General features: G+C 37.4%; 1 protein-coding gene across 4 annotated transcripts in view; it reads left to right on the top strand.

Annotated features, from left to right (window-relative positions):
• PEAK1 (pseudopodium enriched atypical kinase 1) overlaps positions 1-18,719 on the top strand; it is a 270,744-nt gene that overhangs the window by 107,975 nt on the left and 144,050 nt on the right. For all 4 annotated transcript variants that reach the window (XM_055130599.1, XM_055130596.1, XM_055130597.1 and 1 more), the window contains one exon: positions 3,280-3,430. The gene's annotated coding sequence lies outside the window, so the exon portion shown is untranslated. The remainder of the gene's footprint in view (positions 1-3,279; positions 3,431-18,719) is intronic.

The raw sequence follows: 18,719 nt of genomic DNA, 5'->3' as shown, positions 1-18,719 counted from the left end.
TGGAGAGTAAGCTGTAATAACTAATTTATTTTACTCCAAAACTCTGGTAACCTCTCTCCTTTTACAGATGGCTAAAATTCTTTTCTTCTAACATAGTAAGGGAATAAGAAATGGTCAAAGTCATCAGAACTAAAGATTTTGTCTATAGAAATGAGCTTACATGGGATTTGGGAATTGGGATATTGTGAAGGGAAGTGGGCTCTCTGGTACTGGGCGTGGCATTGGAGTGATGTCTATATACATGAGAAGTATGTATATGCATAAAAAGTATGGCATGTATACATAAAGGATTGTAAGTCCAATTATACAATAAAGATTTTTATAAGGATAAAATTAGTTTCTTCCTGTTTTCAATATTTGGAAAATTACCTTAGCAATTTCCCAAAATCAGCATATATAGCTAGATCCTGAATTGAGTTATATTTTTGATGGCTTCCTGGAATTCATAAATAAAAGGCTCCCAACATTACATCATTTTTTTCCTTTTATGCTAGTCCCATTTAAGAGATCTAGGAGATTTTTTTCCCCACTTAGTTCATAATTTTGTGACTGCCCTTCTTTTATTCATGACATTTGTTTCTTAAATGACTTCCATATAACCCTGTTAGCTATTTAGGACACAAATTTTACTCCATACTCTAAAGTGTATTATTTTTATTCTACAGCATATGGCTTAGGACACTGTTAAGGTCTCTTTGAATGCTCAGAATTTGTTTTCTATTTTAAAGAAAATTCTTTTACTGTTTTTGTTTCAGTTGGAGGCCACACTCAGTGGTGCTTACTCCTGGCTCTATGCTCAGGAATCACTCCGGTGGACTTTGAGAACCATATGTATGCCAGGGATTGAATCCATGTTGGTCAAATGCAAGGCAAATGCCTTACTTGTACTATTGCTCTGGGCCCAGAATTTGTTTTCTAATATCTACAGCAATATTGACATACACAGTCGATGATTTTGTTTGTTACTATGTGTTCATAAAATTAGTTCAAGCCACACCTGGGAATTATTATGTAGTTCATAATCTATAATTATACATTTATTTATTTTTATTTATTTATTTGTTTTGCTTTTTGGATCACAACCAGCAATTCACAGGGGTTACTCGGTTACTCCTGGCTCATACACTCAGGAATTACTCCTAGTGGTGCTCAGGGGAACCATAATGGGATGCTGGGAATCAAACCTGGGTCGGCCCCATGCAAGGCAAACACCCTACCCGCTGTGCTATCACTCCAGCTCATACAGTTATTAATTATAAGTACATTTTTCTTCTTTAAGTATGTGATTAAGTTTCTTTTTGGTAATGAGCAAAATTCCAGAAGTTCTAGAAGAGAGGCTTGGGTTTCAGTAGATGCCACTGCTCCATCAATGAGCAGGTAGAATCATAACTAAATTTTTATATACTTAGAGAATACTCTTCCAGCTTTTATGTCTTCATAGTATTTTGCCAACACATTGTTGTTGATTGGTACACCATCCAGGAAAAATAAAGACAGGTTAGTTTGGTTTTGTTTTTGCTAACACAAAGAGAAAATCTTCTCATTCAAACAAATTAAAATATGAATTAGAGGTCAGAGAGGTTATAATACAGTGGGTAAGGCACTCACTTACTTATCTTGCACATGACCTACTTGGATTATATTCCTCGGGCTGCCTATGGTCCCCTGAGCACCACCAGATGTGGCCCAAAGACAGACCAACAGACAGATAGACAGACACACACACATACACACACTCACACACATAATTTGTTCTGCCAAAGCTGGAAAGTCATGTATGAAAAGTGAACATCCAAAGAGAATTTGAAGTCAGTCAAAAAGTAAAGTATTTTAAATAATTGTCAGTTTATTGTTATTGTTATGTAGGAATAATAAATATAAAATTATATTAGTTTCCACATCTTTTGAGTGTTGTGGTACTTGATATTTTCTTTTTTTTAATTTTTGTATTTTATTGAATCACCGTGAGATAGTTATAAGCTTTCATGTGGGTTACATTCTCACAATGATCAAACACCCATCCCTCCACCAGTGCACATTCACCACCACTGATATCTCGGGTTTACCCCCCCTTTTCCACCCTTCCCCTGCCTCCATGGCAGACAATATTCCCCATACTCTCTCTCTACTTTTGAGCATTATGGCTTGCAACACAGACACTGAGAAGTCATCATGTTTGTTCTATTATCTACTTTCGGCATGCATCTCCCATCCCAACTGTTCCTCCAGCCATCATTTTCTAAGTGATCCCTTCTCTATTCCATCTGTCTTCTCCCCTCCACTCGTGAAAGTCTTCCAGCTATAGGGCAATCCTCCTGGCCCTTGTATCTACTGTCCTTGAGTGTCAGCCTCTTGTGATACTATTCTATACTCCACAAATGAGTGAAGTCCTTCTATGTCTGTCCCTCTCTTTCTGACTCATTTTCACTTAGCATGATACTCTCCATGTCTATCCATTTATAAGCAAATTTCATGACTTCATCTCTCCTAACAGCTGCATTGCATTCCATTGTGTAGATGTACCAAAGTTTCTTTAATCAGTCATCTGTTTTAGGGCAGGTACTTGATATTTTCTTATAAAATATTATTTCATTGTTTTGATAATTTAGAAACATTTTTCCATGAGCATTATAAGCTCATTTATGTCTCACAACATGTATGCTTTCTGTCTGAAATATTCTAAATCTTTCCATGATATGACTCATTTTATTTTTTGGCATGCACACTTTCTTCTCTTAGACTTTCTTAATGTAAAGTGTAAAATGGCATTTTCACCTTCCCAATTTTAGCTTCCAATTTAAGAGAATTTATCACCATCAAAATTTGTTTCTCTAGGACTGGAGCAATAGCACAGGGCATTTGCCTTGCACACGGCCAACCCAGATTCAATTTCTCCGTTCTTCTTGGAGAGCCTAACAAGCTACCAAGAGTATCCCGCCCGCATGGCAGAGCCTGGCAAGCTACCTGTGGAGTATTTGATATGCCAAAAACTAACAACAAATCTCACAATGGAGACATTACTGGTGCCCACTCGAGCAAATTGATGAACAATGGGATGACAGTGCTACAGTTATATTCTAGAATGTACCTGCATTCAATGAGAGAAGATCTCTTGCTTTATTTGTTCTCTCTCTTTCTACTTAAAATACTACCTTTCATGTAGTGGACCTAGGTTATAATTTATATATATGGTTGGAAGGATGAATACACAAAAACATCTAATGCATCATTTTTTAAAAGACCTGGTTTAACTCTATCTTCTTTTTTTTTCTCTTGCAGAAATATTGCTGAATTCAAAAAATAAAGGAATGAGAGGCAGAGAACAAAGAACATTCATCTTACAAGCACTTTGAAATTTTTAAGGACTGTAATGTCAGCTGCTAAAACCACCTTTGTCACCATAATGGATGAAGTACTTCAGATTTAAAAGGTAACCAGCATTCTATAATATTAGGTTCCTACCAAAAATGCTAGATGACTTGAAAATATGTCTTTCTTTTGGGGAGAGAAAGACGGGAGGGGTAACTTCCAGATGTGCCCAGGGCTTACTCCTGACTCTGTGCTCATACAATGCTCATGGGAACATATATAGTATCAGCCATAGAACCCAGATCGCCTCATGTAAGGCAAGTGCCCTACTCATTGTAGTATTTCTCCAGCCCCAAATAGATCTCTTTTTAATTTTACATATTTACCTTATAAATAACAGTATAATTTTGGGGGCATAAGAAGTATATACTTGTTGACTAAAAATACAAGTTGGTAGGAATATTACATAAAAAATTAATCAAATAGCTTTCTAGTGTGTTTTTACAGGTTTATTTATAAATGATAAAATATCCATAGCTTTTAAAGAGAAGTTTCCCTCTTCCCTAACTCCACCTCCTTAACCTTTAATCTCTTGATGGAGGAACAGGAAAATTATGAATCTTTTATATGACAGGAGCCCTTTTCATTATTTAAAGTTAGAATTCCCTTAGAAATTTCCAAGAGTATTCAGTAACTTTTACTATTACAATGAAGATGCCATCATATACTTCTTAAATATTTTGACTTTTGTTGGTGGAGGGATGGGTACTCAAGTAGTGCATGATTGAAACACAAGCACAAAAATGCATAAATCTGTATCTGTATCCTCATGGTGATTCATTAATAGAAAAGTAAAATATATATACATATATATATATATATTTTGGCATAATAAGTTGACTGTTCCCAGTGCTGAGTTCTTCCCAGGTGTGCAGCAGTTTGTATGGATTTTATTTGGGTAAGAGGTAGGAGTGATTGTGGGAGTTTGTGTGAAAGAAGATTTAAGGCATCAGAGAAACAACAAAAAGGATCTTCCCAATGCCAGTTCTTTCCTGACTTGAAAAAAAATTTTGCAGAAGTATCTTGAGTTTTTTTCAGCATTTGCAGCCTACATTCCCGATGTTAAACTTCACAGCTATTGGCTAGGTGAGTGCCTTACCTGCTATACTATCTCTCATCCTGAGAGCATACTTTTTTTTTTTTAATTTTTTAATTTTTTTGTAGTGAGTCACAGTGAGGGTACAGTTACAGATTCACACCTTTTCATGCTTGTTTTTCCCTCATGCAATGTTCGAGAGCCCATCCCTCTACCAGTGTCCATTCTCCACCACCAATGAACCCAGTATCCCTCCCACCCCCCCATCCCATCCCCCGCCCCACCCCGCCTCTGTGGCGGGGCATTCCAATTTGTTCTCTCTCTCTCTCCTTTGGGGTGTTGTGGTTTGCAGTAGGGGCACTGAGTGGCCATCGTGTTCAGTCTCTAGTCTACTTTCAACACGCATCTCCCTCCCCGCGCAGGATCTCCAATCACATTTTACTTGGTGTTCCCTTCTCTATCTGGGATGAATTTCCCCCAGCGCTGAGAGCACACTTTTTTTTTTTTTTTTGGTTTTTTGGGTCACACCTGGCGATGCACAGGGGTTACTCCTGGCTCTACACTCAGGAATTACCCCTGACCGTGCTCAGGGGACCATATGGGATGCTGGGATTTGAGCCCGGGTCAGCCGCGTTCAAGGCAAACGCCCTACCCGCTGTGCTATCTCTCCAGCCCCGAGAACACACTTTTTTTTTTTTTTTTTTTTTTTTTTTTTTTGCTTTTTGGGTCACACCTGGCGATGCACAGGGGTTACTCCTGGCTCTACACTCAGGAATTACCCCTGACCGTGCTCAGGGGACCATATGGGATGCTGGGATTTGAACCCGGGTTGGCCGAGTGCAAGGCAAACGCCTTACCTTCTGTGCTATCTCTCCAGCCCCGAGAACACACTTTTTAATATTCCTTGCCATACAACTATTTGTGGAATGATAGCATCAGTGAATATGTAAATTATCCCATTAGCAACATAGGAATAATTTGTAAATACAGTAGTTCCTAACATAGTTGAGCATTTTTTGATTGCTGATTTAAATTTTGTTTTTTATTAAAATATATGCAAATAAAAATGAATCCTATTATATTTCAGCTTGTAATTGTATTGTTAATTTTACATTCCAAATATTACTGCCAAAAAACCCACATCTTTGTCATTTAGAAAAAAGATATATTTTGTGTTTTGTCATCTTTGTAAAAGGCAACTCCAAGGCAATGTACCCTCATGGATGCTGACCCTTTATTTGTATTTCCCTTGTGGACTCTGTGGTTTGGATTTTCATGGAGAGCTGCCAGCTGGGAAACTGAGTCCTGTATAGTGTCTTTACTTTTTCTTTCTTTGATCTGAAAGAGCTGAAGTGGGATTTGTTTTCATCTATATTATACTACACATCTTTCATTTTATATTAAGAAAAAATTCAAATTTTGTTATGGAAAACATTAAAAAAATGTAGAACAAGTAAAGAAAATTTGACTGATGTTTGACTACCCAGAAATAAGCAGCACTATTGATTTGGTGTGCTTGTTCCCTTATTTTTCTATCTGTATATGCATTTCAGAACACCTTAGGTCATATTTCCTGACATAAAGATGTAGTTGTGGGGGCTGGGGCAATAGCACAGCAGCTAGGGCATTTGCCTTGCACGAGGCCGACCTGGGTTCGGTTCCCAGAATCCCATATGGTCCCCTGAGCACCGCCAGGGGTAATTCCTAAGTGCAGAGCCAAGAGTGACCCCTATGCACCCAAAAAAAGCAATATATATATATATAGTTTTTATATCATTTGAGTTGATATAGTCAATTAATCATGTTGTGAGAGACATGCAGGAGTTAAGACTCAGGAGATAGACTCATGCTTGCTGCAAGAGGAGTTAGTTTTTTTTCTTATATTGTTAAAGTAAATCTGAGTAATTTCTATGCTTGTTTGTAATAGTTCTACTATTAAATAATCTCATATCCTGTTTTTTTTGGATGACATACCTCTTAAGGTTTTTCTCCTTTCCCTAGTCCAAGAATTTATTCACATCTTAATACTAGTTATTTTTGTATGGACATAGCAAGAGATACATTGAGGCTTGCAAGGCAGCTCTTCTGGCAACATCTTGCACAGACTCAAGACTACAGCATTCAGGCCAGATTAATCATTCCTAACCCTAGCAGGGTCTGAATCTAATTATTACTTTTTGGATCATGACAGCATTTGTCCATGACCAAGGTTTTTTGTTTTTGTTTTTTTTTTTTTTTTGGTTTGAGCACTCTTTTTTTTAAATTTTTTAATTTTTATTGAATCACCATGTGGACAGTTACAAAGCTTTCAGGCTTAAGTCTCAGTTACACAATGTTTGAACACCCGTCCCTTCACCAGTGCACATATCCCACCACCAAGAACCACAGTAAACCTCCCCGCCACACCCCCACCCCCCAGCTCCCCACCCCGCCTGTGTAGCTGATAAATTTCACTTTACTTTCTCTTTACTTTTATTACATTCAATATTTCAACAAAGAACTCACTATTATTATTTGGAGTCTCCCCCGCCCCACAAAGTCGGACCTGCTGGAAAGGAAGCATTTAATAATTTGTTTTCCATTGCTGAGAATGAAGAGATATGTGGTCGTGTGGCCACAGTAGTGGTCGTGAGGGTTTGGGTTTCTGTATTTTAGTATTTCAGTACCTAAGTCCAGAGGAATTTCTGCCAGAAGTTGCATCATTACTAGCTCGCACCTCTCTGCTACTTTATATTCCACATATGAGTGCAATCTTTCTATGTCTATCTCTTTCTTTCTGACTCATTTCACGTAACATGATACTTTCCCACTTATATGCAAATTTCATGACTTCATCTTTTCTAACAGCTGCATAGTATTCCATTGTGTAGATGTACCAAAGTTTCTTTAACCAGTTATCTGTTTTAGGGCACTCCGGTTTTTTCCAGATTGTGGCTATTGTAAACAGTGCTGCAATAAACATAGAAATGCAAATGTCATTTCTACTATACCTTTTTGCCTCTCCAGGATATATTCCCAGGAGTGCTGGGTCAAATGGGAGCTCGATTTCTAATTTTTTGAGAATTGTCCATATTGTTTTTCAAAAGGGCTGAACAAGTCAGCATTCCCACCAGCAGTGAAGAAGAGTTCCTTTCTCCCCACATCTGCGCCAACACCGGTTGTTTTTGTGTTTTTTGGATGTGGGCCAGTCTCTGTGGTGTGAGATGATATCTCATTGTTGTTTTGATCTGCATCTCCCTGATGATTAATGATGTTGAGCATTTTTCATGTGCCTCTCAGCCATTCGGATTTCTTCTTTGGGGAAGTTTCTGTTCATTTCATCACCCCATTTTTTGATCGGGTTGACAGTTTTCTTCTTGTGGAGTTCAACCAGTGCCTTGTATATCCTTAATATCAACCCCTTATCAGATGGGTATTGGGTAAATATCCTTTCCCATTCTGTAGGCTGCCTTTGTACTTTGGTCACTATATCTTTTGAGGTGCAGAAACTTCTTAGTTTAAGGTAGTCCCATTTATTTATCTCTGTTTTAACTTGCTTGGCCAGTGGTGTGTCATCTTTGAAGATACCATTGGCTACAATGTCGTGGAGAGTTTTGCCAACCTTGTCTTCAATGTACCTTATGGATTCTGGTCTGATGTTGAGGTCTTTAATCCATTTTGATCTGACTTTTGTACATAGTAATAGGTGGAGATCTGAGTCCATTGTTTTGCATATAGCTGTCCAGTTTTGCCAGCACAATTTGTTAAATATGCTTTCCTTGCTCCACTTCACATTTCTTGCTCCCTTATCAAAGATTAGATGATCATATATTTGGGGTGGTGTGTCAGAATATTCAACCCTGTTCCATTGGTCTGCATCTCTGCCTTTGTTCCAGTACCATACTGTTTTAATCACTACCACTTTGTAGAGTTTGAAGTTGGGGAGGTTGATTCCTCCCATTTTCTTTTTTCCGAAGAATTGATTTAGCTATTCATGGGGGTTTTTTGTTCCATATGAATTTCAGGAGTGCTTGCTCCATTTCTTTGAAGAATATCAAGGGTATCCTTATAGGGATCGCATTGAATCTGTACAGTGCTTTGGGGAATATTGCCATTTTGACAATATTAATTCTTCCAATCCATGAGCAGGGGATATCTTTCCATTTCCTCGTGTCCTCTTTTATTTCCTGAAGTAGCATTTTGTAGTTTCATTATACAAGTCCTTAGTTAAGTTGATTCCGAGGTATTTGATCGTTTGAGGCACAATCGTGAACGGGATTGCTTTTATTATGTCGCTTTCTTCTCTCTCATTATTTGCGTATAGGAAAGCCATGGACTTTTGGGTGTTGATTTTATAGCCTGCAAATTTACTACACAAGTCTATTGTTTCTAAGATAGAGGTCTATTGTTTCTTGGTAGAGGTTTTAGGGTTCTCTAAGTATAGTATTATATCGTCTGCAAATAGTGAGAGTTTTATTTCTTCCTTTTCTATCTGAATGCCCTTAATACCTTTTTCTTGCCTAACCACTATTGCAAGTACTTCCAGTACTATATTGAACAGGAGTGGAGAGAGTGGGCATCCTTGTCTCGTCCCTGATCTCAGAGGGAAGGCTCTTCTTAGTTTTTCCCCATTGAGGATGATGCTTGCCAGAGGCTTATAGTAGATGGCTTTGACTATATTGAGGAAAGTCCCTTCTATACCCATTTTGGTGAGAGTTTTCATCATAAATGGATGCTGGATCTTGTCAAATGCTTTTTCTGCATCTGTTGATATGATCATATGGTTCTTTTCTTTTGTTGATATGATGGATTATGTTGATTGATTTCCGAATGTTAAACCATCCTTGCATCCCCCACTGAATCCCACTTGGTCTTTGATCTTTTGTATGGTGTATGATCTTTTTGATGAGTTGTTGAATTCTGTTTGCTAATATTTCAAGGCACCCGAAGGGTGCCAGCTAAAAGAGACCCTAACAGAAAAACCCCAAGACATATCATAGTTAGAATGATGGACATCATGGATAGAGACACAATACTGCAAGCAGCAAGGTCGAAGAAGGAAATCGCATACAAAGGAGCACCCCTTAGATTCACAGCAGACCTATCAGAGGAAACCCTCCAAGCCCGAAGGCAGTAGTGGGATATAGAGAAAAACTCAATGAAATGAACGCTTCACCAAGAATACTTTATTCGGCTAAACTCTCATTCAAATTGAGAATTGAATTGTAGACTATTTGGGGGATAAACAACAGCTCAGGAACTTCATAGACTCAAAACCAAACCTAAAAGAAGCACTAAAGGGGCTATTATAAGACAAAAAGAACCCCTACAAGCACAACAAACCCTTACAGAAAGATGGCGCAAAATCCCATAACAATAATCTCTCTTAATGTCAAAGGTCTAAATTCACCAATTAAGAGACACAGTGGCAAAATGGATTCAGAGACTGAATCCAACATTCTGCTGCCTGCAAGAAACCATCTGAATAATCAGAACAAACACAGACTCAAAGTCAGTGGTTGGAAAATAATCCTGCAAACAAACAACACTCTCAAAAAAGCTGGGCTGGCCTTACTAGTATCGGACAACATAGATTTCAGGTTGAAAAGGATTAGAAAGGATAGGGAAGACCATTTCTTATTAATCAAGGAATATGTACAGCAGGAAGAAATCACACTCCTAAACATGTACGCACCCAATGAGGGACCAGCCAAATTCCTACAACAACTGCTAACAGACCTTAAGAAGGACATCTCGAGAAACACAATAGTAATTGGAGACTTCAACACTGCCCTGTCACTCCTGGATAGATCAAGCTTAAAACCCACCAAGGAAATACTGGCTTTGAAGGAAGAAATAGAAGAGATAGGGCTAATTGATCTATACAGGGCTTTATATCCCCAAAAAAGGGAATACACATTCTTTTCCAGTGCACGTGGAACGTTTTCTAGAATAGACCATGTGCTGGGCCACACAACATGACCAAGCTCTTAACTTATAGTTAAGCATTAGGCGCTTTGGCCAGGCCCATCTCGATGCCAGGGTAGCACACAACTCACTGCTTGCCCTAGGTCCTTCTCGTCAGGACACTGCTTTTGGGAGTGCTAGGAAGTTCGGGCAGCTGAGGCATAGATCGAGAGAACAGATGCCCAGGAGGAAAATATCATGTAGAGTCAAATGATTCCCAGGTTATCAAAGCATAGCATTTGCTAAGCCTCCCTGTGTCCATACAAAAGGACATGGCTCTGAATAAACTATGCAAAGGTCTCAAGGAGAAGAGAAAAACAATATTTACAACTCAACAGAAAACAAAGAAAGAAGTTACAAATAAACACAGAGGAATGGAGCACTGTGAAGGGAGTAACCCAATAAACCTAAGCTACCTGAGGCTATGTTATCCTACAGTTGCTGACATAGGCTTAAGTGGTTTGTGTACATAATACTCTCCGACTGTAAGCATGTCACTTTGCATTATACAAAGGATACCCAAAAAAGGGGGGGGGGGGAGATCCTGTCCTCGGTAGCTCACTAATTACAGGCAGGCAAATGTGTAAATAGACAGAGATAGCATTGTATCAGGTACTTTATGAAAATATGAGTGGAAAACTATAACATTGCTTTTCCACCTGGAAAGTTGGGGGAAGGCCTCCCCAAAGCTCAAAGGTGTTATTAAATAGATAGTTTGCAACTAGGAAATGAGCAACTGGAAACCTCCTATAGCAGATTTGGGGGTATGTGGGGTGGGGAAGAAGGTCATATGTTTTTCAAGTTGAAAGATTACCTATAGTATTTTAGCTTGAAACCCTTGTGATACATGAAGAAAAGTGGAATTCGGTGTTGGAACAGTAATGCAGTAGGTAGGACACTTCCCTTGCACAAGGTCAACTGGTTAAATCCCTGGCACCACATGTGTCTCCTGAGTTCCACTAGGAGTAATCCCTGAATGCAGAGCCCTGAGCACCCCTCAGTGTGTCCCCCTGACACCACCCGCAAAAATTAAAGGGAACTCTTAGAGGAAAGTGTTTCAATTCAGTATCATATAAAAATTATAATATCACTTTATTTATTTATTTATTGCTTTTTGGGTCACACCTGGCGATGCACAAGGGTTACTCCTGGCTATGCACTCAGGAATTACTCCTGGCAGTGCTCAGGGGATCATATGGGATGCTGGGAGTCGAACCTGGGTCGGCCGCATGCAAGGCAAGCGCCCTACCTGCTGTGCTATCGTTCCAGCCCATATTCTTAAGAACTATAGTTTGATATGTAGTTTCATTAGTATTGAGAGGTTTGTCTTCATGGTTTATTTGTGTACTTGCTCTACTTCTAAATTAAAATGTGACCTATTATTAATAAATTTTAGTTTTATCTATTATCTGACCAGCAAGAGTTACTTCATTACTAACCCTTTTTCATTCTTGCTAAAGATAATAAAATCATTTAGAAAATAGTGAAAATCCTCTTAGTTCATTCTCCAGTTTTATTCCTACCCTTCCTTATCTAAAAAAAATTGCCCTCTGAGGTTGGTGAATTCATAGACACATTGTAGTATAAATGATGACATATAATATGTACATTTTGCATCTTTCATTGAGGTGTGATATTTATTGCAATGTATTTTTTCATATGAACTCAAAATATAGCATAGAAGAGCAGATGTGTTATGTTCTAATCCAGTCTTTCGCAACTTGGGCAAAGCCACTCCCTCACCTCAGGTTTAGTTGTTGGGGGAGAGGTGCTTTCTGTTTATTTGCTTAAAGACTGTAGATTTCCAGGAGGGGACTACGTTAATTTTTTTTTTTTTAACCTGGAAAGAGGTTGTAGGCTAAATAAGTTTGGGAACTTCTGCTGTAGGTCATAATGAAGATTTACTGTTGAGCTATGTCTTTGTTCTTTTGTTTCTTTTTATATAAAGTGCCACTTTTTCTTAAATCTTCATTACATTTTTCAGACTGCACTTTAATCTTTCTGAAGATTCTCGAAACCTAATTTTCGGGAAACAATTACTTCTGTGGGTTGCATCTCCTCATATATTTATTTCCCGCTACTTTTGCTTTACTGGTGAGACAGTACTGTGTAGAATGATTTAAGTTGTGTCATATGGAAAGAATTAGTTTTTTAGACACCATGAGAATGATCCAGGAAAAAAGGTTGTTTATCTGGACTTAGGAAAGTTTAGTAGTTCTTTCTTCTAGATGTGAGGCATAAAGAGGGAGTCAGGAATCTGCAGCAATTTTGAAGGAGAGGATCTCTGTGGGTGTTGAGAATTTTTATTCTTTGGTTCATTATAGTAACTTTAATCAGCAATTAATGTTTTAAGTTACAATCAGCTGTAATGCAACTAAACATAACGTGATTGAAAAGCTTAATAAATTCATAGAGCTTTCTCATTTCTATTACTGAAACAGAAATTTACTCACTAGACTCCCGTAACAGTGAAAAGATTTTTTAAAATCTGCAAAAATTGTAAAAGATAAGCCAGGTTATTCCCAAATCCACCGGTAATTTAATTCTGAAGTATTTGTACCCATATAGTAGCAAGAGAATAATGGACAAAGAAAGGTTGTATTAGCATTCTGACTTGTGTTCTAAAGATTAACAATTCTAGCACGTGATCATAGAAAAGCTTATCTAAAAATGCCAGATTGTAAAACATGAAAGGAAACTCTTAATGGCTAAGAAACTGATTCTTTTTGGAGTTAGGCCCAGTTTTTGCTTCCTTTCATTGATTTAGCACATAGAAGGGAAGGAAAACATAAAACATCCTGGAGATGTAGGTCTCTCTGATGACATATTACAGATCATTTTATGACTGGTGCTGATGTACAGGTAAATTTCATATGAATAGTGTTTAAAGCGAGACAGGTGTCAGAGAGATGGTTCAAAGGTTGTAGCACATATTTTGCATGCTAGAACCCTGGATTTGATCCCCTACAAAGCATGATCCCCCTGAGTATCACCTGGAGTGATGTCCCAGCACTGCGCCAAGAATAGACACACCTGGGTATGGCCAAAAGTGAAAAATAAAACAAGACATAGATGCTTTATTTAGATGCAAAAAGGGAAATTGCAGTCACAAAAATACAGTTCCATATAGATTTCTCTAATCAGTATTTCTTCTATACCCCAGCGCCCACCTACCAAAAATGACAAAAGCACTAAGACTCCTGCATATCCTCCCAGAGTCATCCATAGGTGTCTACATTTACTTTTTAAAAAGTGCTAGCAACAATAACAGAACCACATTGGAAACCCTAAAAAGAAGAGAAAAAAAGGGGAAAGTTGGTAAGGATGTAGAGAAATTGGAGCTTTAGTACATTGCTGATATATATGCTAAATAATTTAGCTACTGTGAAAAAATTAGATCATCCTTCAAATGTTAAATAGAGAATTATGATTTGAACAAGCAATTTCATTTCTAGATTTATTCCCTAAAGAATTGAGAATATTTCTACACAAATATTCACAGCAGCACACTGTTCATTGTCAAGAACCAAATGTCCATCAAGAAATGAAATGTGAAAAAAAAAAGAAATGAAATGTGACCCAAATTTTGGGCACATTCAAAAGCTTAAATAAAATGGAAACATTTTATGAATGATGCAAATTAATTTTTCAAGAAAGATAGATGATCTGCATGGTCTTCTTTATGTTAAGGAAATTGAATTTGGTGTTTAAAACTTTTAACAAAAGAAAACTCTAAGCCAAAATGCTACGAAGCATTTAGGGAAGAAATAATATAAAGTCTATATAAAATCAGCTGAGAAACTGAAGGATAAATACATACAACTCATTTTATGAAGCCAATATTATCTTGATATTAAAACGAGCTAAAGCACTACAAGATTGAAAACTATAGACTTAGACACAAAATTACTTGACAAAATCAAGTAAACAAAATCAAATCAAAACAAAACAAATCAAAATCAGCAATATGAAAACTATGGTGCATTATAACTAAATACTGCACTTTATCCCAGGAGTGCAAGGTTGTTAAAGGTTGTTAAAAATGAGACATAGAGGCCAGAGCAATAGAACAGCAGGTTGGGTGTTTGCCTTGCATGCGGTCAACATGGGTTCTATCTCCAGCACCCATATGGTCCCTCAAGCACTGCCAAAAATAATTCCAGAGTGCAGAATCAGAAGTAACCTGAGCATCACTGGGTATGAACCCCAAAACAAACAAACAAACAAAAAGATAATAAGTCATTGCTTCTGACATATCGACAAGTCAAATTAGAAAAAACATCTCAGTGTTTAAATACTGCATCAATCTGTAACAAAGAACACAATAAACTAGGAGTAGAAGGAATTTTTTTCAATCTGAGAGGAAAAGCATAAATATTTCCTAGCCAATATTGTATTTGATAAAACTATTTTATAGCTAATATTATATTTGATTTAAAATGTGTATCAATATTGCATAGAGTCATGGTCAATTCTATGAAGCAAGAAAGGGAATGTAGATTAAAGAGGAAATAAGCTATAGAGCTTTGTTTGTTTTTTGTTTGTTTGTTTTTCTTTAGATTTAGGGGCCACACCAGACAGTGCTCAGGTCTTACTCCTGACCTGCAGTGATCTCTGCACTCAGGGATCACTCTTGATGGGTTCAGGAGATTCATATGGAGTGCCAGGGATTGAACTTGGATAGGCTACATACAAGGAGGGTTTCCTACTTGTTGCATTGCCACTCTGGCCCCTGAAAATGAAGCGATTTTTGCAAATAAAATAACTTTTATATAGAAAATTCCAAAGACCCTACTCCCAAAATATTTTTTATTACCAATAAGTAAATTCTGCAAAGTCACAGGTTCAAAGTCACTATATAAGCATAAATCACATAGATCACATTTCTATATAGTATTTGTTAGAAATTGAAAACTTAGAGAACATTTACAATAGCACTATGAGACTGAAATATATATCATAATGAAATATATGCTAAAGCCTATAAGGCACTGATGAAGGAAATCAAAGATCTCATTTAATAATGAAAGATATTGTGCTCAACTCTTGAAAGTGTCAATGTCAGTTCTCTCAAATTGTCCTAGAGATTGAATGAAATCCCTATAAGTCCCAGCAGAAATTGTTTTTGTAGCAGTTGACAAAAGGCCTCTAAACTTTATATAAAAAGCAAATAAACTAGAATAGCTAAATCAGTTTTGAATGGAGACAAAACTGGAGGACTTTGATATTTATTACCTGACAGTATAAAACTACAGTAATCAAATAGTCTTGTTATTGTTGAAAGAATGACACATAAATCTCTAAAAAGAATTAACAGTCCAGAAATAGACCTATAAATGTATGGTCGGTTAACTTTTGATAAAGGTGCAAATGCAGTACTACGAAAGATTAATCTTTTCAACAAATGAAACATTAAAAAAAACAAAAGATCTTAACATAGTCTTTGAAGTGAAAAAGAGAAGATGGTAAGAGATTCACTTACTGAAGTAGAGAAAGTAAGAAGACTACCAAGAAAATTGAAACATTAAAAAAAGATAGAGTAGATTATTGGAATGCAGTTGTCTGTGAAGCATTGTGTATTTTAGGAAATGTATGTGCATTATAGGAAATGTATATACATTATAAGTAAATATTCAAAGAATTTATTAAGCATCCTATTATTCACAGAGCACTTTATTAGGCTGGAGAGTCATTGTGAAGATTACTCAAGGGAATTGTATATAAACGATAAGAGAACAATGTAAGCACTGTAGCACTGTCTTCCTGTTGTTTATTGATTTGCTTGAGCGGGCACCAGTAATGTCTCCATTGTGAGACTTGTTACTGTTTTTGGCATATCGAATACGCCACAGGTAGCTTGCCAGGCTCTGCCGTGTGGGCGGGATACTCTCGGTAGCTTGCCGGGCTCTCTGAGTGGGGCGAAGGAATAGAACCCAGGTTGGCCTCATGCAAGGCAAACATCCTACACGCTGTGGTATGGCTCCAGCCCAAGAGAACGTGAAAGTGCCATGAAAACCCTGAGGAGCAGTGTAGCTAATATCTACATTCATGCAACTAAGCTCTGAGTTGATGAAGGATGTTAATTGGCTTAGAGTCTCTTTGAGGGGTGAGAAATGGTTAATTTGATAGTCAGCTAAAATCCATTGTGGGATCTCTTCCATCTGCTGCCATTTGATAATAACACTGGCTCAAAGGGAGGGAACTTGATAAGGATTTCTTTTATCCTTTCAGCTGTTATTTGATCTATTTTAAAGTGGGCATCTTCCTCTTGCCTCAAGATGTTCACCATTCAGTGCAATCACTGTCTCACAAAGAAAGCAGCTAAGAACATTTCTCAAAGATTGCCAAAACTCTGTGGGGATGAAAAATCATGTTTTTCATTGTTTAAAGACCCCTCTAGTGATATTTCACATATTTAGAAAAGAGTGTTTCTTGTGATCTTTTATAACCAGCCTTCTGTAGATTTCTAATTATAGATTCATTTTCATCTATCTTTGAGGGATTTTTCATTGCAATTTGTACTCACACTTTCATTAAAGAAGAACTTCTTGGGGCTGGAGTGATAGTACAGCGGGTAACGTGTTTGCCTTCCACGTGATGGACCCAGGTTTGATCCCCAACACCCCATATGGTCCCCCAAGCATCGCCAGGAGTAATTCCTGAGTGCAGAGCCAGGAGTAGCCCCTGAGCATCTCCAGGTGTGACCCAAAAAATTACCCCCTCTCCCCAAAAATAAATAAGTAAAGGAAGCACTACTTGTATTTTCCCCCAGCCGTCTACCATATAGTAAGAACATTAGTGGATTGCTTTTCCATAACAAGAATGGTGTCACTTAATCTTCAGATATCTGTGATTAAGAAAAATTGTTGACTTTTTTCTTGAGGAATAAAGTAGGCTTTTCCTAAGGAGTTGAAGATAAAATGTGAAAAATGAAAATAACTTCATATTATGAGGAAAATGGTTACATAGTTTCCATGGAAATAGCATGTAGACATTCAAAGCAGGAACTTATGATAGCCCCGTTATTTGTCAAATATAAATCAGATTTGTTGCTTTCAGTTTCTTGACTTAAACTTAGCTTGGCCTGGGATATTGTGTAAAAATATGCTACTACTTTAGTTGTATTTGCTTAGTATTTTCAGAAAATGGGCAATACAAGAAAAGGTCAAAAAAGAGTGATGGCAACACCTAATCAGAGAGAGAGAACAAAAGGGAATACCCTGCCATAGTGGCAGTGTGGGGTGGGGGGAGACGGGACTGGGGAGGGGGGTAGGGATGTTGGGTTTAATGGTGGTGGAGAATGGGCACTGGTGAAGGGATGGGTTATCAAACTTTGTAAGGGAGAAACATGAGCACAAAAATGTATAAATCTGTAACTGTACCCTCACGTTGACTCACTAATTAAAAATAAACTATTAATTAAAAAAAAAAGAGTGATGGGGGGCTGCCATATTTTAAGATCCTATGTTTAAGTGATTATAAAGTGATTCTAAGCAAATGATTCCTAAAACAGATAGCACAGAGTAGCTTTGACTGGCCTTTCCTGTGACATTTATAATTAACAGACTTTTGTTCTGTTATTGGGTCATACCCGGTGGTGCTTAGGGCTTAATCCTGACTGTACTCAGGGATTGCACCTGGTGGGGCTTAGGGCTTGAATCTAAGTCAGTCACATGCAAAGCAAGCACCTTACCCGCTATACTATCTCTAAATGTCCTTAACAGATCTTTTTCTTAATAGTAACAGTATTGGACATTTGACACCAGCTACTTATTTGTGAATGACTTAAAATTCTGAGGATGTATAGCATGAGAGTTTGTTTCAATTTATGTGATTTTACTTCACAAAATAGATTAAGACACATGGACAGTGTTCCTGAATAATAATCTCTTTTCTCTTCACAGAACTTGTTAGTCTTCAATTTTTATATAAGTGAAACATGATTTAAATGTAGAAAACAGCACATACGACTTTTTACAGATAAGAGAAAAGTGACAGGATTTCCAAAGTTTATACTTTCTTTACTAGTTTCACAGAAAATAAAGACAGGGTTTGGAATGTAGCTCCGTGGTAAAGCACTTGCCTTGCATGTGTAAAACCCTGGGTTAAATCCCCAGCACTGGGATTAAAATTTAAATTAAAAAAAAAAAAAAGAATTCAATGCAAACACTACCTGCACCCTCTTGCTAGAAATAGTAGACAATCAAATCAGAGCAATAGTAAAATCAAAATCAAAACATTATTAGAATATGCTCTATCCATGAAAAAGAGTACTAGCCACTAATTCTGGTAGTCACCTCTTGCCAACTTTGTTAGCCATTTCATTGCTCATAAATGTATCGTTGCCCCGTATATTTTCTTCTCTCTT

This window comes from Sorex araneus, chromosome 3 (assembly GCF_027595985.1).
Source record: "Sorex araneus isolate mSorAra2 chromosome 3, mSorAra2.pri, whole genome shotgun sequence".
NCBI lineage: Eukaryota > Metazoa > Chordata > Mammalia > Eulipotyphla > Soricidae > Sorex > Sorex araneus.
Note: the sequence above shows the minus strand (reverse complement) of the source record. Positions and strands in the feature narration are given on the sequence as shown.